Here is a 25893-nt window from a genome sequence, read left to right on the forward strand (position 1 = left end):
ATATCGTATTGGCCAGACATTTTTAAGTAATTGTATCTGATTTTCCTAGAGATGCATGAAGAGATTCGAGGCACCCTGGTAAGGGCCGCTGTCACCAAAAGGCAAAGCAGGGTCTTGCAGAGTTTCCTGCTCATGAGAATGGAATCAGCCATCTCCTGCACAAAGCTTATCTGCTATGTAGCAATCAAAGGTTGCTGCCTACGTGCAAGGGTCCTGAGACGTTGGAGATTGACAGACTGTACAAGTGGGCACCTCACGTGCCACTGACCCCAGAGGTGCGGCACAGGAGGAGAGCGGAGCCGTGTTAGCCTGCTGGGGGAAAGGGTGAGACTGGGACGTGACTGCTGGGGTGAGGGAAAGAAGAGTGACAGGGCTATACCTCTCGTAAGAGGCTATTACTGTTTTTCTTTTTCTTGAACTTGCTGATGTAGCTGACTCAGCATGGCAGATCAGAATGCAGAGCACAGATCCACAAGGTTGGTGGTGCGACTAAGTCAGAATGGGGAGGGTTAACTGTTTGTTGGGGTATTTGTTAGCATCCAGTTGACTTTGATCTATTTCATTGTTGCAGATGCACAGTAGGGAGCCAGCCACCAAAGGGAGACGTGGAGCGGAGCACTGTAAGAAGGTCAGGTGGCCTGAGACGATGGAGGGAACGGTTCTGTTGTGGGTGCCTATATGACCTGTTAACCCTCTGTGTTTTGAAGGGGCAAATCAACTCTCTCAAAATTGTGTGTGTAGCGGGGCATCTGCTCCCAAGTGTGTCAGGCAAGGTGTGACACCAAACTATAGCAGTGGGGTTTTTTTGAGCCCTGGAGTTGTTTGCGGGCGAATGACCACTTTTGGATGCAACAGTCACTTTGTGTGTTAGGTTTTCTAGGTGACACTGGCCACAACATCCACGGTTAAATGGAGCGATCGGAACACTGGCGCTTTCAAGGAGGCTATCGTTGTGGAGGAGATTGGTGTTGACTGGTATGAAACTGCCTGATGGTCCTCTCTCTCTTTGCAGGCGATGAAGAGGAACTGGATGATCGTAGTGACATCCTTGTTAGCCTAGGGGGTCTGTGATGAGGATGGATTCGGACCCCCAGCCCTCTCTAAGGGAAGCTGAGGGCCTGATGCGATCTCTGCACAGGGTGTTAGGGAGGGGTTTTACATTTGGCGCAGGGGAGAGGGCGGTTCAGGGTAGGACGCGTTTGGGCAGAGAGAGCGTCAGAATGGGGAGGGTCTGGGATCCTTAATGCAGATTGCAAGCGTGCGCCGGGCAGGGCAGTTCCAGCCTGTGTGTGTGTTACTATGAAGTTTGTGTCGTTTGTGTTCTGTGTAGTATACCATACATTACTCGCGTCTCGATGTTCCCATTGTTCTTTGTGCCAGGCAGGCACTTTGGTCGCTGTATGGAGGGTCTCGTGTGCCTCAACTCATGAGCATAATTCTCGCTGAGCGCTTCATTTCTTGTGATAAAAGCTCAGTGCACAGAGCTGCCTTGAGCGTCTCGCATCTCTGAAGTTTATGGGTAGCCATCTCTCTGCAGTGATCGAGGATGCACCCGCGTATCTGTTGGCAAGTGATCTGTTTCCCAGAGCTCTTTTCTGGGACTACTTCTTGTCTATATCCTTTTCATCTTGGCTCTTACAGCCTGGCTTCTCGCGTATTCACAGTTGCTGTTGTGGCAGTATCTTTTTGTCATGGGTCCTGGTGTTGGACTTTTCTGCAGGAGCTGTAGATTTTTCCTCGTGACCCCTTAGGTCTTCTCACCTGAAGCTGTCTTCCCTCCGGGAGTCCTTCTTCTTGACGAGAGTCATCTTATGTCTCTGGGTCACATCATTTGTGTGCAGTGTCATTCTGCACATGTATCTGGGTTGGAGCTGCTCTGCCTGGGGGCATAGTGATGTTAGTCAGGGGAAGAATAGCAGTAAGGCTTCTTGTCACAGCCCGTGACGTTCTGCTCTTTCTCTGGCGTTGGCCCAGAGCCTCCTCATGTCACGGGTCCTGCAGGTCTTCTTCATTGACAATAATTTCCGTCCGGGTGTCGTTCTTGTTGCTGAGGGCTTTCTCTCACATTAGAGATGCGTTGTTTGCAGTGTTCTGTGTAGTGTCGATCTGTGCACGTGTGTGTTTGGCTTGGAGCTGCCCTTCCCAGTCAGGTGTTAGGTGGATTGGTGATAAGAGTCTATAGAGAACATATTGATGTGCCAGACTGTTGAGGCAAAGGTTGTACAGTCATCTCAGATTGAGTGGCTGTCGGCAGCGGGTGAGGAGGGTGGTTTCTGTAGCATTTTGCAGGCACTGAGGGGATGACCAGAGCTGCGTGGGAGAGGCAGCCAGAGTGCTAGTTAAGCAGATGGAATGTCAAAGGTGTCCAAGCTTGTATGTGTCAGGCCTAATGTTTGGATTCTCTATGTTGCTTAATGGCAGGCTTTAGTTGGAGTCTAGTTGCTACTCTTAAATCGAAAGAAGACCTCTGGAGTTGTTAAGCTGTCACTCTGCATCCGGGTGACTTGTTTGATATCAGTTTTCTTACAGATGCAGAGGGACGAGCTGTGTAGGGCGATGGAGGAGAGGTGAGTAGAGCGAGGTAAGGTGGGTTGGTGTGTGGTATTCGAGGCAAGGTGTGACTGGTGGCTATATGACTACGTTATGAGATTCCTTTTTTTTTTTTTTTTTTTTAATATGAAGGTGCAAAGTAATGAGTGATTTGCAATAGCATTTTGGCATAGCACCAGTCAGGCCATTGTTTTAGTTTCTGTTCCCAGGCACTCCCAGAACTGCATGTGGGGCCCTGGGGGTCAGGGCTGTGGGGTGGCTGCACTCCTCACATACCACATGGGGACTGCAAAGGGAGTCAGAAGGCTGATTTGGGGCCCTGACAATGGAGACTAGGTCTTCTGTTTCTGGGGCTTGAAAAGAGGCTCCTGTGGCTGATTTTAGGGATCAGAAACAGACTGAATTGTGTGGCTTTGGGCTCAGAAACAGAGATCCAGTCCTGCACTTTTGCTGCTTGAGAACAGGCTCAGAAGCTGGGTTTTTGGGCTCAGAAATGGGCACTAAGTGAGCTGGTGTGGGCGCCAAAAGCGTAAGCCAGGGCAGCTGCTTGTACGGGGGGATGGGAGGGCTGTGGGGATAAGCAGGGGGTGGGCAGGGTCTGTGGACGCTCTCTGGAGGTTGGGGCCTGGTTATTAAGACCCTGAAATTCAGGAGGCCGGCATGCACCATACAGAATTCAACGTCTGAGGTGGTCTCTGAGAGAGAAGGGTGCTTTTCAGACTCCACATGCCCTCTTCAAGTCCGCTCTTCTTTGTATGCTGCTTAGAAGAGTTATTAAGTAATTAGTCATACAAACTAATTAATATTTCTACAATGTGCATCTATGACACTTAATAGTAAGACTCAAGTTATGACAACAATCGATTTATGACCTTATCAAAAGCCCAGACTGTTGCAAATAGCTGGAGTTTCTAAGGATTTTTGTGGTGGTTTAGAAATAAAAATCCTTCTCATCAATCCTTCTCATTCAAAGAAGTTGCATTTTTATGAACTTCCCATCAGAGCGGATCTTCAGAGGTGGTGCATTTGACGGTAGAAGTCATCAGCAACAAGACTTTTCACTCTAAAAAAAAAAACCCAACAGCCAAACAGACACAGCAAAAATAAAAAATCAAAACCAACCAACCAACAAAGAAAACACGGAAAAACTAAAGCAAGTCAATTTCCTTCCAAACACCTAAGCACAGCACTGTCTTCCTAAAGTTGATGGCAGCACAGGTTTTTGGGTTCTCGGTTGTAACGGGTGAGATGACGTAAAAATGAGTTCCTCTGCATGCTTCGGTATGGCCAAAGGCATTGGCAAATCTGCCAGTCCTTTTTGGTAGCCTTATGTATTGCAGAACTAGGGATTTGGTTTGTTTGTTTTTTCTTTTATTTTGAAAGTAAAACTGTATGAGGAATCTCTTCTCTCACTCCTTTTTCTTTTGTAAATAAAACTTAAAAAAAAAAAGTTAAAATTGTGTAATCTACAAATGGGCTTGCATTGTTTAAACTGTAACTGCATACAATTTATTGGGTGTACTTAAGCAGTTAGGTATTTGTTCTATGTGTTTAAAAAGAGGCAACTGAATGTTACAGGGTTCTTTTCCCAATCTTTTGATGGAGCGCTCTGAAGTACTTTAATTCCATCTCACTTTCAATTGCGAGTTTCCCTGGCGGTTCAGCAGCAGCTCTCCTGGGCAGTGCAGCCCTAGGGCAGATGCCCCTCCTAATTCTGTAACACACAAAAAAAACCCTAGTCAAGTGGTAACTGTGTATTTCAGAGACAGATAATTTAATTATATCCGTTCACGGCTCCATGAGTTAAATTAATGCGAAAGGAACATCACATACTTTTCTAGTACAAGCATTTAAATTGGATTTATGTAAACTTTATAAACACATCTTTTTAGCATAAAGTGAATTAATGAGATATGTTCTTTATTTTACATTTTACTCTTTAGAGTTTTACGATTTACTTTCAGCTTTATTGTCCAAGCAAACAAGATGTGCAGCAGCAGCGCAAGGGCTGTTGCGGTGGATCCGTGAGCGTAGATACTGCTGACCGTACACCTTTGTCCTGCAGCCTGGCAGGGGTGAGGCTCTCTGCAGCGGTGCTGAGAGGAAGGGGGAGATGTTTTCCAACACCAGTAAGAGTTGTTACTGTTACGCTATGAATGTGTTCAAAATAATCTCAATTATTCTTAATACTGATTTTAAGCATTCAGATCGCTCTAGCTTTTAAAGATGTGTTGTATTTTGAGCTGACCTGTTTACGTAGAATCCTCCATTAGCTCAACTGCTGTCCTATCCCTTGTTCTGACTGAATTCCTCTACTTTCTTCTGTGCTACATTTTTTTTTTTTAACCTGCTGAAATACAATTTGGGATTTTTGTTTTTCAGGTGTCTGGTTGTCAGCGTCTCATGGTGCTCGGTAGATCCCCCCAGCCCAGGTTTGCCTGCCAGTCATTCAGCGTACTGAGGGTGAGGTCCCAGCCCTACGTCCGGAGGCTCCCAACTCTCTCTTCAGCGAGTGCCCCGCGGGTGCAGCAGCAAGGGCTGGCTGCTGAGGAGAGCCCGGGGCCAACAGGGACCAGGGGCAGTTGGTGGCCTGGGGAGCCCGTCCTGGCATGGGGGCGGAGGGGGAGGGTTGCGGAGCAGAGCCAGAGCGAGAGACGTGGCACCTACAGGGCGAGCGGTCTGCGCTTACTGTGTCTGTCATAGTAAGTGTAAGCAGATGTTATCTGCCATCTAAGTAGAGATGATGCGTACGTGTCAACAGAAAACAGAGTCTAAATGGGTATCATTGTAAGTAGCCATAGAGGTCTAAATAGAGAAGTCCAAAAAGGTATTGGAGTGCCACGGTACAGAAGTCTAAAGAGATAGTAGCCTAAATAGATGCATAAGTGTAAATGTATGGAAGTGTAAATATAGAGGTCTAAATGGATATTATATATAAGTGTAAATAGATAATATATATGAAACGTGTGTGTAAATAGATACGTATGAATGTCTGTGCTAGGTAAGGTTTTTAAAATAGAAAGAAACCCTATTTGCAGAAAAGATTTAAAAACTTGCTCCCTCCCATCGCTATTGAAGAGAGAAAAGTGCTTTCAAAAGCTGCCCCTTCTCCTTTCCCTCGTTTTCCTATCTTGATTTGGGGATTTTCACCTGTGGGGCCATGCACACAGAGGGAGCTGCCAATGCAGCACAAACATAACCCAAAACTCTGAATCTGGGTCTGCAATCGGGGGGAACCCAATTAAAATCAGTTTGAGGGGAAAAAAAAAATCCTAATTTGAGGCTCCCAGGAAAGCCAGATCAGCCTGGATTTGTGCAGCTGGAAAGCACCCCCTCACATCCCCCCACTTTCATGCACAAAACCAAAAGCAAAAATTGCCAATTGTTGTGCTGTGGAAAAGTGCCGAAAAACCCCGAAGTTGAATATTTTGGCAAAATGCCGGAAACCCAGACATAATATTATGGGAAAGCAAAAAAGAAAAACACCACCTCAATCTGGGGATAATCTGGGGTGAAAGGCTGGCAGATGGAGACAGTCCTGGGGATTACCCGGCGTGGATTACCCGGTCTGAGTCAGTTACCTGGAGTGGATTATCCGTTGCAGGTCATCCCAGGTGAGTTGTCTGCTGTGGATTATCCCAAGCGGACCCCCTGGTGTACGTCATCCCCGTGCACCTCCCCCCATGCACCTTTCTACCTGCACCCCCGCCCCGTCCGTCCCCATTCGTCCCCGCCTCATGTCCGTCCCACCTGTCCACCTCTGGCTCTGCACCCTCCCAAATGCTTTCTGCCAAAACGTTCCCCTGTGACTGCCCCCCCCCGTGCACCCCCTGCCCTCCTGTCTCATGCCCTCACTCCCCCCTCCACCCCTGCTCTGCCTCCTGATATTTGACCCTGCCCCCCGTAACCCCTCTGCCTGCAGACCCTGGGGTGATGCCTGCCCCCCACCACCCCCAAACTGAAACCTCCCACCTGCTTCCCTGCACCTCACTCCATCTCAGTTGTTTTAATTGATAATTTGCAATTGTTTTCAGTTTTATCACTTCTCTTTCTGGGGGTTTATTGTTCTGTCTTTGTTATTTTTTTTACTCTTTACCTCACAAGTTATGGTGGTGGTTTGTTTCTTTTTAGTTATTAAACTCTTTTCATCTCAACCCACGAGTTTTCTCACTTTCACCCTTCTCATTCTCTCCCCCTCCCACAAGGGCGGGGGCAGTGAGCGAGCAGCTGAGTGGTGCTTGGTTGCCGGCTGGGGTTAAACCACAATGCAAAGTGAGTTGCCAGCCCTGCCTGGCTGGTGCTTTAGGCTGCCCATGTTATTCCCCCCATCTTGATAGCCCCGCCTCGTTCTTCATTCCTGCTTTACAGTGCCTTTTGCTCCATGAGCAGCAGTACTTGTGCTGTGCAAACGTACCTGTCCCCCAGCTTCAGGGAAATAATTCTGCCAAAGACAGAGCAAAACAGCCTCAGCACAATCCACAGCCATTCTGCCTCTCAAGGCACCCAGCAGGCCCCTTTCTCTCGCCTCTTACTCCAAAAGCCTTTTGCGTCAAAGTGAGATGACAGCTGGATTTCTCCCAGCGCTGGTGTCTGAAATAAGGAGACAGAGCGCTGAAGTGATTGTTTTAAGGAGGCAAATGAGGCAGCCAAAGGCGCTGAGCTGCTCGTCGTGCAGTGGCAGAACAGCCCCTCCAGCCGCCCCATGCCGTGTGCGGCAGGCAGCACAGTGACGCTGTGACGCGTGCTGGCAGGAGCGGCAAGGAGCGCAGAGCTCCAGTGCGGAGCGGAGATGGAGCCTGCAGGGCGCTGCAGTCACTTGCTCGGGCCACCGAACAGCAGCGCCGTCTCTGCTCCGCGTCCACTGCAGGCGCTGGAGGGGAGGGCGGTGCCGTCACGCAGCTCTAGAGATGCGGGGGCGCTTTCTGGTAGAGAGGCCACGAACGTCACTGCCCGGGCTGGGCAGGGGAAAAGGGCAGAGAAATGCAAGCCCAGTACCCCAGTAAGTGGTGACCGGCTGCGGACGGCGCGAACGGGAGGGAGGAACCGGCCGTGGCTCGTCCGGCTGAACACCCAGGACCGGAGCGGTAGGGGGCTGCTGCCGCCTGGTGACGGAAAGCGGGAACTGCAGCTCGGGAGTCGCGCATGCGCAGTGCCCACACGTCACCAAGCTCGCTGCTGCCGCCTGGTGACTAAAAGGGGGAACTGCAGCTCGTGATTCGCGCATGCGCAGGAGCCGAGACCATACCGCGCACGCGTGTTGCTCTGCCATTCCCCTGGCAGGCACAGCTACCCGACAGCGCATGCGCGGGTAACGGACACCGAACGTGCACGCCCGAATAACGGCACGGGGACGCGCATGCGCAGGTGCCGGCATCCCGATGCGCATCCTAGGAATGTGTGTACCTGCACCGGATAAAAATGTGCTGTCAGTGTGCATGCTTTTGGAGAAGCAATCCCCCACGCACCTGGTGCCAAATAAACATGCCTGCTTTATAACTCTCTCCGAGTTGTAGACATACATGTGCATAAGCGAGGCGGGGTTATTAAAAAACCACTTGCGTTAGCATTTCAGATCTGTCTCTGGTGGTCGTTTACTTCTTCAGGGGTCTGATCTTCCTCTAGATGAACTTCAGTCATTCACCCATGCTCTCCTTTCACCTGGGGATTTCAGCAGTTTCTGAACGACTCCTGTTATCATGTCCTTTGCTTGACATATTAGTCCTTGACTGAATACCAGTTTCTTGACAAGTACCAGTCCCTGATAAGCTTAAGTGAGTTTCAAGGCCAAGAGGATTGTTAGGCATTGTCTAGCAGACAGTTAGTCTCCTAAATCAAGCAGTATGCAGACAGTCAGTCTTCTAAATCAAGCAATATTTAGCAGACCGTTAATTCCCTGTATCACTTGCAAATGCTTTTCACTAAAACACCCCCCCACCGTGTGAGGTTTTCCTCCCTTGTGAGTTTTTTTTCCCCTGTGTTTTGCCCGTTGCGTGCCCTGTGCTCTTGTTTTGTGTCCCTGTTCGACGCCCCCCTTTTTGGCGCTGCCTCCCCATGACCCCTCTGTCTTGGGATCCTGGGGGCGCTGCCTGTGTTCCCCAACTTGCCCAGTGCCCCCACCCCCAACTTTTATGGAGATTGTTTCCATTCTAAAATGAAAACACTCTAAATGTTTTCGTTAGAAACTTACAAGTGTGTTCATTTGTATCAGTTGCATGTCTTGGGTTTTCTTTTGCTGTATTTTTTTTTTTTTGTTCCGCTTTTCCTTACCAGTGGTGGTTGTTTTTTTCCTTAATATTAAACTGTTTTTATCTCAAGACCCAAGAGTTGTCACGTTGACCTTTCTGAGTCTCTCCCCATCCCACAGGGTCGGGGGCAGTGAGCGAGCACAGTTGCTGGCTGGGGTTAAACCGCGGCACAAGGTCAGCTGCAAGCCCTGCCTGGCTGATGCTTTAGGCTGTCGATGTCATTCCTAGTGTCTTGACAGTTTGTCTTTGTTCTTTGTTGTTGCTTTTTAGTGCCTTTCCTCTGCTGTTTTGGGCAGCGGTGGTTGTGGAGCCGCTCCAGGTAGCCACTCTCTCAAGGGCAAGGGGGTGGCAAAGCCGCAAGCTGGTGCGCAGTCCGGTCGGACGAAGGCAGCCACCTGTCACTGTGGATCGGTATTCCGGAAGATGTAACTGAAGGCCGTCTGACCGGCAGCTGCCTGTGCTGTGTGCAAGAGACAGCCTGCCTCTCTGGGTGAGGAAGATCCCGTTTTGAAGGCCGCAGCAGGCTAGATCGCCAAAGAGCGCCGCAGGGTCTGTACACATAATTTAAAAAGGGGGCACGGTCAAGTACTGGGTGAGCGAGGCTACGTTTCTAGGGAGCTTTGTCTCCTAAGAGCTGTAACGCATCCCCCTCTTTTCTTAGGTTGGGGACAGTCAAGCAACTGGAGTGACAGAAGAGGAAGGGAAGAGCAGAGAAAGAAGGGGCTGAACTGGCAAACTCTCCCTGGAGCGCCGAGAGCTGCGGTGAGTCCCGGGCCCTCGGGGCCCCTTCTCCCCTCCTCTCCATCTCGGGGCCTCCTTGGCCCTCCCCCAGCTGCCTCTCTTTCCCTTTTTCTTTCTCACGCTGCTGTGATTTTCTTGGCTTCCCTGTATCTCTCTTCTTGTTCTATTTCTTTTTGTTTTCTCAGTCTTTCTCTTTCCCCTTCTCTCTCTTCTTGTACAGCACCCTTTCTTTTTCTATCTGGGCTCTTGTTCTCCCCTCTCCTCTTCCTTTTTTCCACCCTCTGGCTCTGTCCTGCAGCCCATCGCTGTTTTTTCCTTTTATTTCCCTTTGTGCTGGTCTGCATCCTTCTCTTTTTTTCTTTGCAGTTTCTCTGGTCTGTTTTCTGGCGTTTGTTTCCTCCCTGTGCCTGTACGTGCCGCTCTGAGTCCCTGCCTTCCTGTCTCTCTCATTTCTTCCCTTTCTTGCTTTATCCCTTTGTCTTGCTTGGTGTTGCTGTTTTTCTTCCATTCTGCCTCTCACTCCATCCTGTTCATCCCTTGCTGTCTCTGGGCCTTCATGCTGTTCCCTGGCCCTTTTTATTAAGTTGATGTGCCTTTGTAGCTCTTTCAAGATTTATCTTTATCTCTCCAACCCCTGTGGCTCTCACAAGTGCATGCTCTCTCTCTTTCAATGTTTTTTTGTTCTGTCTGTCTTGCTCCCTGTCTTGTCGTTTCTTGCTATATCCCTTTCATAGAATCATAGAATCATAGAATCACATGGTTGGATGGGACCTATAAGATCATCTAGTCCAACCGTCTTCCCACTACCATTGCTGCCACAGCTACTAAACCATATCCTGTAGCTTCTCATCAAGCCGCCTCTTGAACACTGCCAGGGACGGAGACTCCACCACCTCCTTGGGCAGGCCGTTCCGGTGCCTTACCACTCTTTGAGAGAAAAAGTTTTTCCTCAAGTCCAATCTAAACCTCCTCTGGTACAACTTGTGGCCATTTCCTCGGGTCCTGCTTGTTGCCTGGAAGAAGAGGCCAAACCCCTGTTCATCACAACCTGCCTTCAGGAAGCTATAGAGTGCAATGAGGTCCCGATCCTTGCTCATATTCATGTTCTTCTCTGTCCGGCTGTCTATCCAAGGTTTTTTTCCCACCCCCATCTCCGTCTGGCTGCTGCCATTTTTTTTCTCTGCCTTCTCCCTTGTCCCTCTTTCTGTCTCTTTTCCTTGGTCAGTGTTTCCCCCCCCGCCATTTTGTCCCGATCTCACTCCTATTCCTATTTATTTTCCTCTTTTTGTCCTTTTCCTCTGCTTCCTTCCACTTTATTGTCTGTTTGTTTCTTTCTCTGTCCCGTTTGCTCTCCTGTCTTTTCTAACTGTGCTCCCCTGTACAGCTGGGTGTCTCTTCTTTCCTTTCTCTTTCCCTCACTGTTTTTTTCCTTTTCTGGTATCTCTCTCCCACTGCCTGTCACAGTTGATTTTTCCTCCAGAGCTGTCCTGCTCTCTGTCCTTTTATTCTCTCTCTGTCATTCTGTGCTGCTCCCCATGGTTGTTTTCTAATTTCTCCGTCTCGGTCCTGCAGGCCATTGCTTGTATTCATGTTCTTCTCTGTCCTCCTGACAATCTAAGGTTGATGGTTTTTTCCCATCTCCATCCTGCTGCTGCTGTTTCTTTTCTCTGCCATCTCCCTGTCCCTCTTTCTGTCTCTTTTCCTTGGTCAGTTTCTTTTTTCCCTTTTTTGTCCAGATCTCACTCCTATTTTTTCCTGGTTTTGTCCTGTTGCCCTGCTTCCTCCCACTTTATTTTCTGTTTTTCTCTCTGTGTCCCGATTGCTCTCCTGTCTTTTCTAACTGTGCTCCCCTGTTCAGCTGGGTGTCTCTTCTTTCCTTTCTCTTTCCCTCGCTATTTTTTTTTCTTTTTTTGGTATCTCTCTCCCACTGCCTATCACAGTTGATTTTTCCTCCAGAGCTGTCCTGCTCTCTGTCCTTTTATTCTCTCTCTGTCATTCTGTGCTGCTCCCCGTGGTTGTTTTTTAATTTCTCCGTCTCGGTCCTGCAGGCCATTGCTTTTTTATTTTGCTTCCGTTCCCGTGCCCTGCTTTCTGTCTTTGTTTCTCTTTGCCTTTGTTCAGCCTCCCAGCATTTTTTCCTTTCCCATTCTGTCCTGCTCCCTATCCCTCTTGCTGTCCCAAATCTGGGTTTGTTTACCCAGTGTGCAGTACGCCAGGCTTACGCATGGACCAGAGGTATTTACTTCTGTAATTTCTGCACAGTGATGGGTGCTAGGGGCTAAACCCACAAAGCTAGCCCACCTGCTTGTAATGCTCAGTTTAAATTCTACATTCTCTGTCTTGCAGCTGCACGCTATTTGATTGCTTCCCCTCCATCTCTCTCTGCCTGCGGCTCCCTATCTGTCTTGTAAGCCGTCACTGTTGTTTTTTTCTTTCTCCATGTCACTCTGTCTAGCTTCCCAGTCCCCGTTTTTTAATTCTTCCCTCTTCCCTGTAGGCTGGTCCTGTTCCTATTATTTCACATTGTGTTCTGCCTGGTCCTCTGTCCGTATTTATCCATTGCTCCCTCTCTGCCCTGTGGCCTGTCGCACTTGCCCATTTAATTTCTGCCTCTCTCTCTGTCCAGCTCCCAGTCTCTGGTTTTCCATTTCCTCCCTCTGTGCCCTCTAGCCTGTCGCTTTTCTCCTTTATCCAGCTTGCCGTCTCTGGCTCCCCGATGCACCTGATTTTCCATTCTGCCCCTGTTCTTTCTGTATGCATTGCTACACTGTTTGTTTTTTTTTCCCAGCTCTCTCTTTTTTTCAGGCTCCTTGACCCTGTTTCTTAATTCTTCCCTCTCTGCCCTCTAAGCATGCAGCTGTATGATTTGTTTTGTGTTGTCCCCTTGCTGTCACCTCTTCTGTCCAACCTTTGATGTCCTGGCGTCCTGTCCCTGTTGTTTCACTGTTGTTTCATTCCTCCCTCTCTGCCCTGTTCTTGTTATGGCTTTAGCTTTCTCCATCTCTCTCGGTCTGGCTTCCTGCACCTAGTTGTCTTTACCTCCCTGTCGTACTGCCCAGCTCAGGTTTTTCCTGCATCTCCATCCTGCTCCCCATCCTTCTTTGCTGGTCTCTGTCCCGCTCCCTCTCCCTCTTTCTGCTGCCTCTCTTCCTCTCTCCACTGCTTCTTTGCCCACCTCTGTCAGGCTCCCTGTCCTTCTCTGTCCCCATCCTTCTCTCGCTATCCTGTTTCCTGCCTCGTGCTTTCTCGCTACGCCCCTCTGTCTTGCAAGCTGCCCCTCTTCTCTTCTCTTGTAGTGTTCCGTGCCCTGCTCTTTGTTTTTAGCAGCCTCCAAGTCTGCCCAGCAGCCTGGCGCTCCAGGACGCAGCCGACCCACCATACGTTCCCTGCCGAACCAACAAGCGTGGCTCCTGGAATGACTTGGCAGTCGTTCCAGTGACACGGAGAGGGGATCGGAGGCTGCAAGCTCCAGAGCAGACTCGCTGCTCGGACTTATGTGCGTGACTGAATAAACACGCGCTGTCTCCTTTGACTTCATGGCTGCGTTTCTGCTCCCTTTGCCGGGGGCCATGGGAGGTGAGGAGCCCAGGGGAGGAGGTGATGCAGTGTGGGGGTCAGGCGATGGCCCCCAGTTCCTGCCGGGCTCCAGCTGTGGGCTGGGGCTGGAGGAGCCCCAGGTGCGGGCAGTGAGGGTGATGGAGGCGGCCCCTCCCTGTAAAGGGGTGGGTGCTGCTGGAGGGGCTGGTGCTGCCCCGCCCCGGGTGGCCGTGGAGGGGCCAGTGCGAGCCACGGGGGGCGTGGAGCGGTCCCGAGCGCCGCCGGGCTGCGGCTGCGCCTGCAGCGATGGAGAAGGTGAGCGGGGCCGGGCGATGGACCGGCGGGTCTCGGAAAAAGCCCCGAGGAGCGCAGCGGCCGGGCTGGCGCGGTCTGTGTGCGGGTACAGGAAGTGGCGGGGGCGCGGCCGTGCTGCGGCGTGCTGCAGTCAGCGGTGGGGGCTGCCAGCGTCCGCGCTGGGGGTTGCGAGGCTCTGCAGTGGCGCTCGGCGCAGGGGTAACGGTGTGCCCCACAGGAACGGCTGCTTTGTGCGGCATGCTGGGAACTGTAGTCCTGGGGTACAGGGCTTGCGGTTGGCCGTTATGGCTTCGCAGAGCATGCCGGGAGCTGAAGTCCTGAGGCACGAGGCGTCTGCTCCGCCATGATGGCTCCGCGGAGCATCCTGGGAGGTGTAGTCTTTCCACACTCAGGGCCGAGCACCCATCCTGTGTTTGCCAGTGCGTGCAGGTAGGTTTAGTTTTTGCTGCCACGCCGCCGCATTGCTCTCGGGCTTATGTGGAGCATGTGCTACTCCTGCGGCCCCGGTGTAGTTTTGTTCTCGTTTTTGTGTGGTTTGCTGTGGGCTTCAAGCCGACTGAACAGAGACACTCTGGGGCGCCTCACGTGCGGGGTTTGGCACTCGCCCGTGCTCAGTGCTGCCGCCTGGCGAAGCAAACCCGGTACTGCAGGTGCGAGCCACACAGGCGCTGCCGTGCTGCTTGCTGCCGGTTGCCAGTACCGGCGATGCGGTGCTGCGGTGCAGTGCTGCCGCGCTTGTTGCTGCCTCCCGGTAAGAAAACGCCGCTGCCGCCCCACGGGCACACTGCTGGCGGGCCCTCGGCGTGCAAAGCACAGAACTGGTGTGCCAGTCCTGCACAGGGACAGAGCAGCTCCTCTGCCAGTGCCGTGGCAGGGCGGTGTGCGGGGGGCACTGCCCGGGGGCGGGTGGGGGCCAGGAGCAGCAGTGAGGTGAGGGAGCCCCTTTGGCGGGTGCGGGGTTGTCTCCTGCCCGCTGGTCACCTGGGGCTGGCGGGAGGGGAAGCTTCGAAGCGCCCACCACGGCAGGGTCCCGGTCTGCTGGAGCCGGGTGAGGGCAGCCCCGGGGAGTTACCCGAGAGCTGAGAGAAGGGAAGAGGGGAAGGAGGCGGACCCCGCTGCAGGCACAGATGCCAGGTGCTTCCCCCAACACAGCACAGCTCCACCTGAGGTTCCCTGAGCGCCGCTGGTCCTGTGCAGCTGCCCCCAGCTCCAGCACCTCCCCTGAATCCTGTCCTGTAGCCCTGGGCTGCTCACAAGCCCTGTCCTGAAGTCTCTAAGTTGGTCATCAAATGCGTTGGATTCTCTCTTAGCGCAGGTGCTGTTAGCAGCAGTCCGTGGAAAGAGAGGCATCTCCAGATGCTCTTGCATGCTGTTGACTGTGGTCGCCTGAGGCTTGCGTGGTTTGTCTCTGCCCAGTATCACTGTCTTTGTGGCACTTCACGAAGACAGACAGGCGGAACGCTTGTTAGCTCTGGATAGGAGCTGCTGAAGCTGGCGAGGCCAGAGAAAGGTAAAAAAGAAGAAACCCAAGGCTACCTGGCCGGCAGCTGCCTCTCCGTGTGATGAAGAATTTGTCTCTGTAGCGTGCAGCAGCCTAGACCCCCAGCGTGCAGTGCAGGGTCTGTACGTGTAACGCAAAGCATGGAACGGATGTGTAGTGCGTGAGCGAGCAAGGCCACGTGTCTAGGACATCTTGTCTCTGAAGAGCTGTGAGATACCCTCTTTTAGGTGGCAGACAGCCAAGTGACTGGAGTTCAAGGAAAGGAAGAGAGAAGGAGAAAGAAGCGTCTGAATTGGCTGACAGCGAGAGGTGCGGGGAGTTTCAGGCCCTCGGGGCCCCAAATCCGCTTTTCTGCGTCCTGCGCCCTTTCTGTCCCTCCCCTTGCCCCCTCTGTTTCTCAGACTGCTGCGCTTCTGTTTGTTTGTTTCCCTGTATTGCTTCTCTTGTCTCTGTTTCTCTGTCCTGTTCTGTCTCCCTTTCTCTTCTTCTACTACTGCTTTTTCTCTTTCTTTCTTTGTGGTTTTGCAGTTCTCCCTCTTTCTTGTGGTGTGTGGTGTGTTCCCCATTTCTCTGGTGTGTTCCCTGGCTTTGTTTTCTTCTCTGTGCCTGTATGTGCTGGCCTGTGTCCCTGCCCTCCTATCTCTCTTTTTAATGTCTTCTCTTTCTCACTCCATCCCTTTGTCTTGCTCACTGTCACTGCTTTTTTTTCATTATATATCTGCCTGTCCCTGCGTTCATTCCTCTTTGTTTCTTACTTGCCGCAATTGTTTGTATCACTCCTTGTCCTTATTATTTATTGCTTCACCTCTCTGTCCTTGTTTTTCCTTGTGGTCCATGTATTTTGGTCTTGTTTGCTCACTGTCTCAGTGTCCTGCTCACTGGCCGCACTCAGAGAGTGGTGGTCAACGGCTCAATGTCCAAGTGGAGACCGGTCACCAGTGGCGTCCCTCAGGGGTCCGTGTTGGGCCCGGCCCCTGTTCAACATCTTTGTCGGCGACAGGGACAGTGGGGTAGAGTGCACCCTCAGCAAGTTCGCTGATGACACAGTGGTGCTGTCGACTCGCTGGAAGGGAGGGATGCCATCCAGAGGGACCTGGACAGGCTGGAGAGGTGGGCCCGTGCCAACCTCATGAAGTTCAACCAGGCCAAGGGCAAGGTCCTGCACCTGGGTCATGGCAATCCCAGGCACAAATACAGGCTGGGTGGGGAATGGATTGAGAGCAGCCCTGAGGAGAAAGACCTGGGAGTGTTGGTAGACGAGAGGTTCAACATGAGTGGGCAATGCGCCCTTGCGGCCCAAAAGGCCAACCGCATCCTGGGCTGCATCAAGAGGAGCGTGGCCAGCAGGTCGAGGGAGGTGATTCTGCCCCTCTACTCTGCCCTGGTGAGACCCCACCTGGAGTACTGCGTCCAGTTCTGGAGTCCCCAACACAAGAAAGACATGGACCAGTTGGAAAGGGTCCAGAGGAGGGCCACAAAGATGATCAGAGGGCTGGAGCACCTCTCCTATGAGGACAGGCTGAGAGAGTTGGGGCTGTTCAGCCTGGAGAAGAGGAGGCTCCGGGGAGACCTGATAGCGGTCTTCCAATACCTCAAGGGGGCCTACAGGAAAGATGGGGAGAAGCTGGTCAGTAGGGCCTGTTGCGATAGAACAAGGGGTAATGGGTTTAAATTAGAAGGAGGTAGGTTTAGATTAGATATGAGAAAAAAATTTTTTACAATGAGAGTTGTAGAGCACTGGAACAGGTTGCCCAGAGAGGTGGTGGATGCCCCATCCCTGGAAACGTTCAAGGTCAGGCTGGATGAGGCTCTGAGCAACCTGATCTAGTCAGGGATGTCCCTGCTTCTTGCAGGGGGGTTGGACTAGGTGGCCTTTGAAGGTCCCTTCCAACCCGAACCATTCTATGATTCTATGATTCTCTTCCTGTGTCCTGTCCCGCATGGGTGTGTATTGGTTTTCTGTATATTCTCCTCTGGTAAGGACTACCGAATTGTCTCAGGGGAAGGGTGAGGATACAGGCAGAGAGCCTCAAAGTGGGCTCCCAGGATTTATACACAGTCACAAGTAAATGCTCGGTATCTCTTTCGCACTCATGGCTGTGTTTGCAGTCCTTTGTGCTTGGTGAGCAGCTGTCAGAGAGTCCACGGAAGCAGGTTACACAGCAGGCGTCAGGGGCACGGCTGTAGCTGTGGGCTGGGGCCCGAGGAGCGACAGGGGGGCTGGAGAGGCTGCTGGCGATGGCCTGGTGTACACTGCGGGGCTGTAGCCTCAGGACGTGGTCTGCTTGGGGCATGTCTTCCTGAGAACGTCAGGACGGTTTCAATCCACCGGTGCAACAGGCTGACAGCGAGTCGGAGTCGACACTGTCGGGGCAGCTTCTAGTCATTTCCTGAGAGCTGGTGGAGAGGAAAGGGGAAGATAGGTGGGATAGGGCTGCCTCCACCCCTCCGATTACCCAGAGACGTTCCAGCCCCTGGCAAAGGCGCTGGGTGCCTCGCTAACTCGGCAAAACTCCTTCAGCCACGCTCACCCCGTGCAGCTGCACCTAGCTCCAGCCTCTCCCCTGAAGTCTGTTCTGTAGCTACAGAAAGGCTCTAAACTCTGTTTTAACAGCACCACTGGCCTCAACGCTCTCTAAACATGCGATATTCTCCCTAAATGCAGGTGCCATTAGCATGAGTTGAGGGGAGGAGCAGTGTCTCTGGCAGCTCTTACAGAAGGAGGCGTTCCTGCCTGAGGAGAGCTACAGTCATCGCTGTGGGTAACGGTTGTTTTTTCCCCTCTCCCAGAGGCAGCACTAAGGACTGGGGTTGTCAGTTCCTGTCCAGGGATGCTGTCGACTGCATCTGGCTCAGGTTTGCAGGGGCGCATTTGTCCTCATCGTCGCAGCGGCACGGGCGAAAAGGCAGGACCGCGGCCGGATGCTTACTGGCTGTGGACGGGACCCGCCGCAGCTGAAGCTGGAGAGACCAGAGAAAGGTAAAGCAGCTGAAGAATAAAACAAAGTAAGTCCTGACAGTAGCTGCCTCCTGCTGCAGATATGAGACAATCCCCCTCTCCGGGAGAGGATCAATCGCTCTTAGCGCAGTCTTCAGCAACTCCGCTCACCGAAGTGCGTGGCAGGGTACGTGCATGTGAGGCTCTGAATCTTGGACACCTTGTGTTGTAAGCACTGTAAGATGCCAGTCTGTTTTCTTAGCTGTATGACAGTCAAGTGATCAGAGGTATAGAGGAAGAAGGCAGGGGGAGAGAGAGATGGACAGAGACGGTTGAACCGTCAAAATCTCGCAGCAGCACCTGCTCTCGGCACTGCGGCGAGTCCCGTCTGCCTGGGGTCGTGTCATATCTGTTCAGCATCACTGCCTGCACCCTCTCTTTTTCTCACCGCTGTTGGTTTTTTTTTTTATTTTTTTTTTTTTATTTTTTTTGCTTCTCTGCCTCTCTCCCGCTCCAAGTCCACCTCTTTCTGTTGTTTTACTCTCTGTTGGTTTTTTTGTTTCTTTGTTTGGTTTTTTTTTGGTCTGCACTTGTGTCCTGTTACCTGTCCCTCTTTTTTTATCCTCTGGTTTGGCCCTATAGCCCAACACTGTTTTTGTCTTTCTCCATCTCTGTCTGTGTTCTTTTCCCAAATTGTTAAATTTCTCCCCGTCTGCACTTTAGCACTTTACAATTCCCACCCCACCACCTTTATCTGTTTGGCTCCATGTCCCTGTTTTTTTCCTTCTTCTGTCTCTGACCTGTATTGTAGAGAGACTTCTTCCAAGTCCCTAGGTTTCAATTTTTTCCCACTCTGTCCCATAGCCCACTCTTGTGTTTTTTTCATTTTGTCTGCATTTGGCTCTCTGACCCTATTTTTTAATCTGTCTCTTCCTGTTTAGATCATTAAGGTTTTTTTTTTTTTGTGTATTTCTCAGTTTCTCTCTGTCCACCTCTCTGTCTTTTTTTTTTTTTTTTTTTTTCAATTCTTCCCCCTGTGCCCCGGGACTAATTGATATTCTTTGGTTTTGTTCATCTCTGTCCGTCTGGTTCCCTGCCACTCCCTCCTGTATGGCCTGTAGTCCGTTGATATTGTTTTTCCATCTGGGCCCCTCCCTGTGGCTCCCTTGCCCTATTTCTCAAGCCCACGTCTCTGTCCTGGGGCTGATTGCTGTCGTATTGGGGTTACGTGACAAGGTTATGTTAGCTGTGGCGGCAGGGCCGGGCAGGGGCTGCAGGGATGGGTTCTGTGAGAAGACACTGGGAGCTGCCTCCGCGCTGGACACAGCCACTTCTAGTTCCAAGACCCCTTTGCTGCCGGTCAAAGCCGAGACCGTCAGCAACACCGGTAGCACCTCTGCGATGAACGTTTTAGAGCAGGTAAAAAATGCTGCGCGCAAGCTGTGATAGAGAAAATGCGAACCAGCCCTGCCGATGCCAAGGTCAGTGAAAAAGGGGGCTGGGGGGGGCACTCCAGATGCCAGAGCAGAGGTTTCCCTGCAGCCTGTGGTGATGACCACGCTCAGGCAGGCTGTCGTCCGGCAGCGCGTGGAGCACCCCACAGCAGAGCAGGAGGATGTGCCTGAAGGAAGGCGTGACCGTGCAGAGAGATTGCGCCGGAGGCATCTCCTGGCAGAATCCGCGACTCCGTGGAGAAGAGCCTAGGCTGCAGCAATAAAAAGAGTTTGAGGACAAAGTAGCGACCGAGACTACATGCGATGAACTGACTGCACCTCTCATCCCGTGTCACCCTGCGTTGCTCAGGGCTAACATGTACAGCAGTAAGCAGTGAAGGTGAGACCAGGAAAAGGGAGAGGGGGTGGGGGAAAGCTGTTCTTTTTAGATTTGGTCTTATTTCTGTTGATTCTACTCTGACTTTGAGCGACAATAAATTTAATGGATTTCCCCAAGTTGAGTCTGTTTACGCCTGTGATGGTCATTGGTGAGCGATCTCTCTGTATGTCCGCCTACAAGGTTTTTGTTGTATTTTGTCATCCTGTCTTGCTGAGGAGCGGGAGCTATAGAGCAGCTCTGAGGGCACACGGCAGCCATCCAATATTAAGTCACTGCAGTTTCCTCCCATCGGGCTCCCTGTCTGTCTTCTTGTAATCGTTGGCTATGTTTCTTGCACCCGACCACTTCTGTAATTTTCTTTCTATCTCTCCAACCCTATCTTTTTAATTCTTGCCTAAGTCGCTCCAACTCAGTAGGTAGGTACATTTTTTTTTGCCACCTTATCCTGTTTCTCTGACCTAATTCTAATTCTTTGATAGTGTTTCTCGTACCCTGTCCCTTTTCAGATTTTCTTCCTATGTCTCCCTCTGATCAGCTCCTCTACTTTTTAAGTCTTGAGTATGCTACCTGTATCCTGGTGATTTCAAAATTTTCTTGGTATGTCTGCCACTCTCCATCTCCCTGTCTGTAATTCTTAATTCTTCCCTCTGTTTTGTGCCCTGATACTTTTAAGACTTTCTGTTTCTTTGTCACTAATTTGTTAGTTCCTGGTTGCTTATGTTTGTTGTAGGTTGCTGCTTCTCAAAATTTCCTTTCTACATCCACCTCTATCTATCTCTCTGTTTCTAGTTTTGATTTTTGCCAATGTTCCCGCCCCCCCTTTATAATTTTCACCGTTCCTTGTCTTGTCTTCATCTTGGTGTTCTGGTGGTTCCTTCTGCATTTCTCTCCTGCCCTCTGTCTCTTATTCACTGCCCTATCCCCGTCTTTCTGTGTATTCACACAATGTCTTGGCTCTCCTCTCTATACACACTTCTCTGGCTCCACATCTCTCGTTTGCAGCATCCCGTTTTCCAATTCCTCATCCCCCACCTTTTCTCTATGTCCTTCCTCCTGCTTTTCTCTTTCCTCTTTCTCCCTGTGTCCTGCTGCATTTTTTGGATGGAGCCTTGTAGCTAACTCACTGCTGGGATTTTTTCAATGTGCATTCATGAATAGACTTTTCCTGCCTCCTCTGTGCCCCTGGATGTGTTTGCAGCCCCTGAGGGCACAGCTTTTGGCTGAAGACAGTTGCAGGGGAGGGGGTGATGGGCTGCGGGGCTTTGGGAAGGGCCCCTGCTCCTGATGGGCTCCAGCTGGGGCTGGAGGTGGGGCAGCCCCAGGTGGAGCCAGTGAGGCTGGTCCTGCAGTGTGAAGGGGCTCCAGCTATAAAGGGGATAGAGAGGGCAGGAGTGCTTGAGGGAGCTGATGAAGGGGAACCAGCTGAGGAGTGAGTCCAAGAGGGTTTCAGAGGCAGGTGCCTCCCAGCTGTCCTTTTCAGAGCACACACCACCACGCTGTGTTGGGAGCTCAGTAGCTCTGTCCACCACGCGCATGAGCCAACACGTATCAGGGAAGCCTCACAGATGAGGAGCATCGAGGTGTCCACTGTGTGCTTGCCGAACAGCTGAGGGTCGGGCAGGTGGCACAGTACAGGACCAAGCGTCAGAGAAGGAGAGAGGAGTCATGGCGGTGAGGGTCTCCTGCCAGCACCAGGAGCTGCGGTCAGTTGCTTGTCCTGTTCTCTGCATTCGGGTTCAGGTTTGCATCCCTTCTGCAATTGCCTCCCATCCTCTTTTCCCCTGTCTCCTCCTCTCTCCATCCACATATCTGTATGGCTCCCAAAAACATGTTATTTTGCCCACTCTGCCCCATACTGTCTAGTCTTTAAATTTTTTTCTTATGTTTCTCTCTAACTGGAGCTCTGTCCCTAGTTTAGTCTTCCCACATTTCATTGTACCGCAATAATTTAAAAAAATATATTTCTATGTATCTCCCTTCTGGACGCCGTTTCTTAGTACATTCCCCTGCTCTTCAGTACATAAATTTCACAAACTTAATATCTCTATCTCCTTCCATTTCCCTCTCTTTTCATATTTTTTATATATTCTTGCTCCTTGATTTATCCCCTTAGTTTTCAATTTTTATTTATATATATGTGTACCTCTGACAAGCCCCTTGGTCTTATTTTTTCATTGTTCCTTCTGGGAATTGTACTCTGTTGTTTTCTAAATTTTGCCTTTACAGCTCCACTCATCTCGTGTTCTCTGCCTGTGTTTTTTATCTCTTTGTGCCTGTCTTCTACCTTTTAAATTAAGTTTCGGTGATTTCATCTATTTAGTTTACTACACGTATTTGGTTCTTCCTCTGTTCCTCATCCCTTTGCATGGTTAATTTTCTTTCTACTTTTCTTGTTTCAGTTTACCATTATTTTTTGTTGGTTTTTTTTTTTCATTTTCTTTATCCCTGTAGCTTGTGATATTTTATTTTTATTTTTATTTTATTTTTTGTCTTTAATTTTTTTTTTTTTTTGTTATAAGTGCATTTATTTTATAAATTTTCCTTCTACTATTGTTTTAGGTAGGTGTGTATTTTCCAATTTTTCTATTTATTGGTGTTATGTTTTACTGTTTAAATTTTCTGTTTTTATGTCTTTTCCGTATTTTGTTGTCCCTTAATTAGATATTATGTTGTGTTTGCGTCTCTACATTTCAAATTTTTTATATGCTTATGTTAGTTTATCATTTTTAGTTTGAAATTTTAACATGTCTTTCCGTGATCTGCCTCACTTTAAAAGGTGTATTCATTCATCATCTTTTTTTCCCTGTCCTGATGTGTTTATGCTAATTATTTCTTGTTTTTTATTAGCATCCTTGCTTTTTACATTTTTGTACACACCTGGTTAAGTTTGGGGTCAGTTTTTTTTTTTTTTTCCCTTTTATTTCTGTGTTCTTGTCGCTTTTGCAATGTTTATTCTGTGGCTGTATTTTTCCTTCCACGTCTTTTTTTTTTTTTTTTTTTTGGTATGTCTAGTGTTTTGTTAATGTTGTTCCCCATTAGATTTTTTTTTTTGTCTTCGTTTTATTTTGATGTAAATATTTTTTTTATTATTCTCCGTAGTGCCTGTAATTTAAAAAACTTTGTATATTTATATTGCTTGCTGTCTTTATTTATTGGTTTTTAAATTTTTTGTCACGTTTCCTTAGCGTCCGAATTCTTCATTTTTTTTTTAATACATCTGTTTTAGGTAGCTGTCTGCCTTTTTTTTTTTTTTTTTTTTTTTTTTTTACTTTTTGTCTTATTTTCTCTAACACTCACCACTTTTTCGTACCTACTTTTCTTTTGTGTGCTGTCTTTTAAAAACTATTTATTTCCTTAGCATTCTTGATTTTGATAGTTTCTTCCTAATTCTTTTTTTGCCGTGCTGTACCTATTTTTTTAGATTTCCTTTTATCAGCTATTCCCCGTTCCTTTTTCAGCATTTCAGTGGCTAATTTTACGCCCTTTGCAGTTTTAAAATAATAATTTCTTGTTGTTCCACAGAATCCTGACTTTCAAAATTCTCTTTCTCCTTTTTTATTTTTGTTGGTTGACATTGAGTGTTTTATTTCATTTTTTTTTTGTAATTTCTTTAATCTTCAATTGATGTTGATATGTTGTCTTTACTTCTATCTGGTTTACGTCTTTATTTTGCTATCTTTATTTTTTTTTTAATTACATTCCAACAATGTCTAGTGTCCTTGATTTTTAAATTTTGTACGTCTCTTAGGTGGACTCTGTTATTTGGGAATTTTTCACCCAATTTCATTATTTCTATTTTATTTTGATATTGCTATTTGTTATTTTTTTCATTATTTCTGTAATCTTACTGTATTCTAACATATTATGATTTTTAATCTCCTTGCTGTATTTATTTTTGAAGCATTTCTTGTATTTATTGGAGCATTTGCTTTTCACATTTTTTTTTGCATTTCTGGTTTAGGTTTTCATCAGGTTTTTTTTTCATGCTTGTTTCTATAAATCATTTTGCTTTTTGAATGTTCTGCATTTATCTTGTTTGCTGTCTTTATGTTGTTGCTTTTTTGCCAATGTTTTTTGCCTTTCATTTGCAACCTTGCTTTTTCAAGTATCTCTACATGACTGAGTTTGTCATCTTTACGGTTTAATTTTTCTATTTATTTACTTGAATGATCTTGCTTTTTCCTTGCTTATTCTATGTGTACTCTACTTTTATTAAAAAAAACCAAAACAGTATAGTGTTTATCCAGTGCTGTGATTTTTGTAGCTTTTGTTCTATCTTGGTTTTAGTGTGCTGTTCCTATTTTTTGTTTTTGTCTATTTTGGGAATGCCCTGTGCTTTTTTCAGTTTTTTTTATGTTTATTGCATTGGTTAGTTTTCATTATTTATCAACCTTCCTTAGTGTTGCTGCTTTTTAATTTTTTTTCTACATCTACATTTTAGTTTGCCCTCAATGTTTTTTAATTTTTTTGTTATTTCCCCCATCTCTGCTTTAAAAAGTTTGTCTAGTTTTATTGGTTTTTTTTTATTCATTTTGCAGTATCTATTTTTATACCTTGAATTTTGTTAGCCTCCTCGCTTTTTAGATTTTATTTGTACATGTGTTTAGCTCCCTGTGTTGATTTCAAATTTTTTTTCATTTATTTCCATTATCTCAGTTGTTTATGTTTTCTACCTTTATCCCATTTCCCGTTTTTAAATTGCTCTTTCATATTTTACTTAGTCTCAGTGTTTCCTTAGAGGTATTGATTTTTCCATTTATTGTTACATTTATTTTGGTTAGCTGTCCCTATCTTTCATTTTTTCCCTTATTTCTTTGTTACCACATGTTTTTTAAATACTCTTTCTATGCATACTTTATTTCTGTTCCCTGTTTTTACACAATTATTTCTAATCCTTTGGTGCTGCTGTTAGCTTTTAAATTTTTTTGCACAGATGTGTTTTGGTTTGCCATTTTTGTCTTTTTAAAATTTTTTCTTTATGTCGTTATTCATTTGTGTAGGTTTGGGTTGGGGGGTTGTATTTTCTGGCTAGATGGGGTCAGCTGTTCCAGGTATATCCGTCTCAGTTTCCTGCACCCGCACATTAGCGGACCCTGGAAAGACAAGATAGTGGTCTTGGTCTGTATCAGAACAAGTAACAACATCAGTGTGTTTGTCAATATTGTTCTGATAGGAAATAAAAAAAAACACATTAGGTATTGAGAGGAAATGTAAGTCCATCTTAGATGAAACTAGAACAATCTCTCTAAACTCCATAGGTTTTCGTATTTTCTGTCTCATTTTATTCAGCTTAATATTTATTGTAGTGTTTTTCTGGTTTGTGCTATACACCACTTATTTGTGATTTTTTTACCCCGTTGTTCATGTTTTAACACATTGTTTTTACATTTCAATTTTTTTTCTATTTTCCTAATCTTTTCTTTGTAAGATCCACTTCCTTTGTTTACTTTTATAGCAGTCACTGGTTTTTTTTTTAACCAAATCGTTTCTTAATTTTCTTTAGTCACGGTGATTTTTGGAATTTTTTCTATGTATAGAAAGTGTTAAGATAGTGGGCTTGGTTTGTATCCGAAGAAGTAATAATATCAGTGTGTTTGTCAATATTGTTCTGTTGTTGTTAGGTGTCCTTTTTTTTTTTTTTTGCCTTTATTTTTTTTATTCCTCTTGATTTTAAATTGTTTTTTTTTGTATGTTTAATCTTATCTCAGTCCTCGTTGTGTTTTTTATTACCTGTTTGTCACCAAGTCGGTTTTCAAATTTTCTTCTTGTTATGTGTAATTTTCTCTAGGTAACTGTTCCTATCGTTCCATTTTTGTCTGTCTGTGTTTTTTTTTATTTTCAAACTTCTTACCATTGGTGTTTGTTTATTTCATTTTCTATGTCAACTTTCAAATTTTTTTTATGTTTACTGTGTGCTGTCACTCTAAAAATTTTTGTTTTACGTCTACTTTTATCAGGATGTCTCTCTCTGGTTTTTCATGTTCCGCCGTATGTCTTGTATGCTGTGACCTTGTAAATTTACCTTTCTCCTCTTTATTTTCATTTGATTTTTCATATTTACTTTTTAATGTTGTAGTTTGTCCTGTACCCAGTTGCTTTTTACATTTTCTTTCTGTGTCTTTCTCTGTTCAATTTTTTTGGCTGTTTTTAATTTTTTTTCTTTATCTTTATGCCCTTGCTATTAAATTTTTGTTCATACATTCCCTTTTTTGGATTTTTTGGTCTTTATTTTT

General features: G+C 47.7%; 2 long non-coding RNA genes across 2 annotated transcripts; both read left to right on the forward strand.

Annotated features, from left to right (window-relative positions):
- Positions 1-2294: 2294 nt before the first annotated feature.
- Positions 2295-5529, forward strand: LOC147600021 (uncharacterized). Its single transcript, XR_015259267.1, has 2 exons — positions 2295-2581; positions 4933-5529. It is a non-coding gene; the product is annotated as an uncharacterized LOC147600021 (long non-coding RNA).
- Positions 5530-9086: 3557 nt separating this feature from the next.
- LOC147600022 (uncharacterized) lies at positions 9087-13068 on the forward strand. Its single transcript, XR_015259232.1, has 3 exons — positions 9087-9285; positions 9457-9557; positions 12833-13068. It is a non-coding gene; the product is annotated as an uncharacterized LOC147600022 (long non-coding RNA).
- Positions 13069-25893: the final 12825 nt, after the last annotated feature.

Source organism: Chlamydotis macqueenii, chromosome 8 (assembly GCF_036417535.1).
Source record: "Chlamydotis macqueenii isolate bChlMac1 chromosome 8, bChlMac1.mat, whole genome shotgun sequence".
Lineage (NCBI taxonomy): Eukaryota > Metazoa > Chordata > Aves > Otidiformes > Otididae > Chlamydotis > Chlamydotis macqueenii.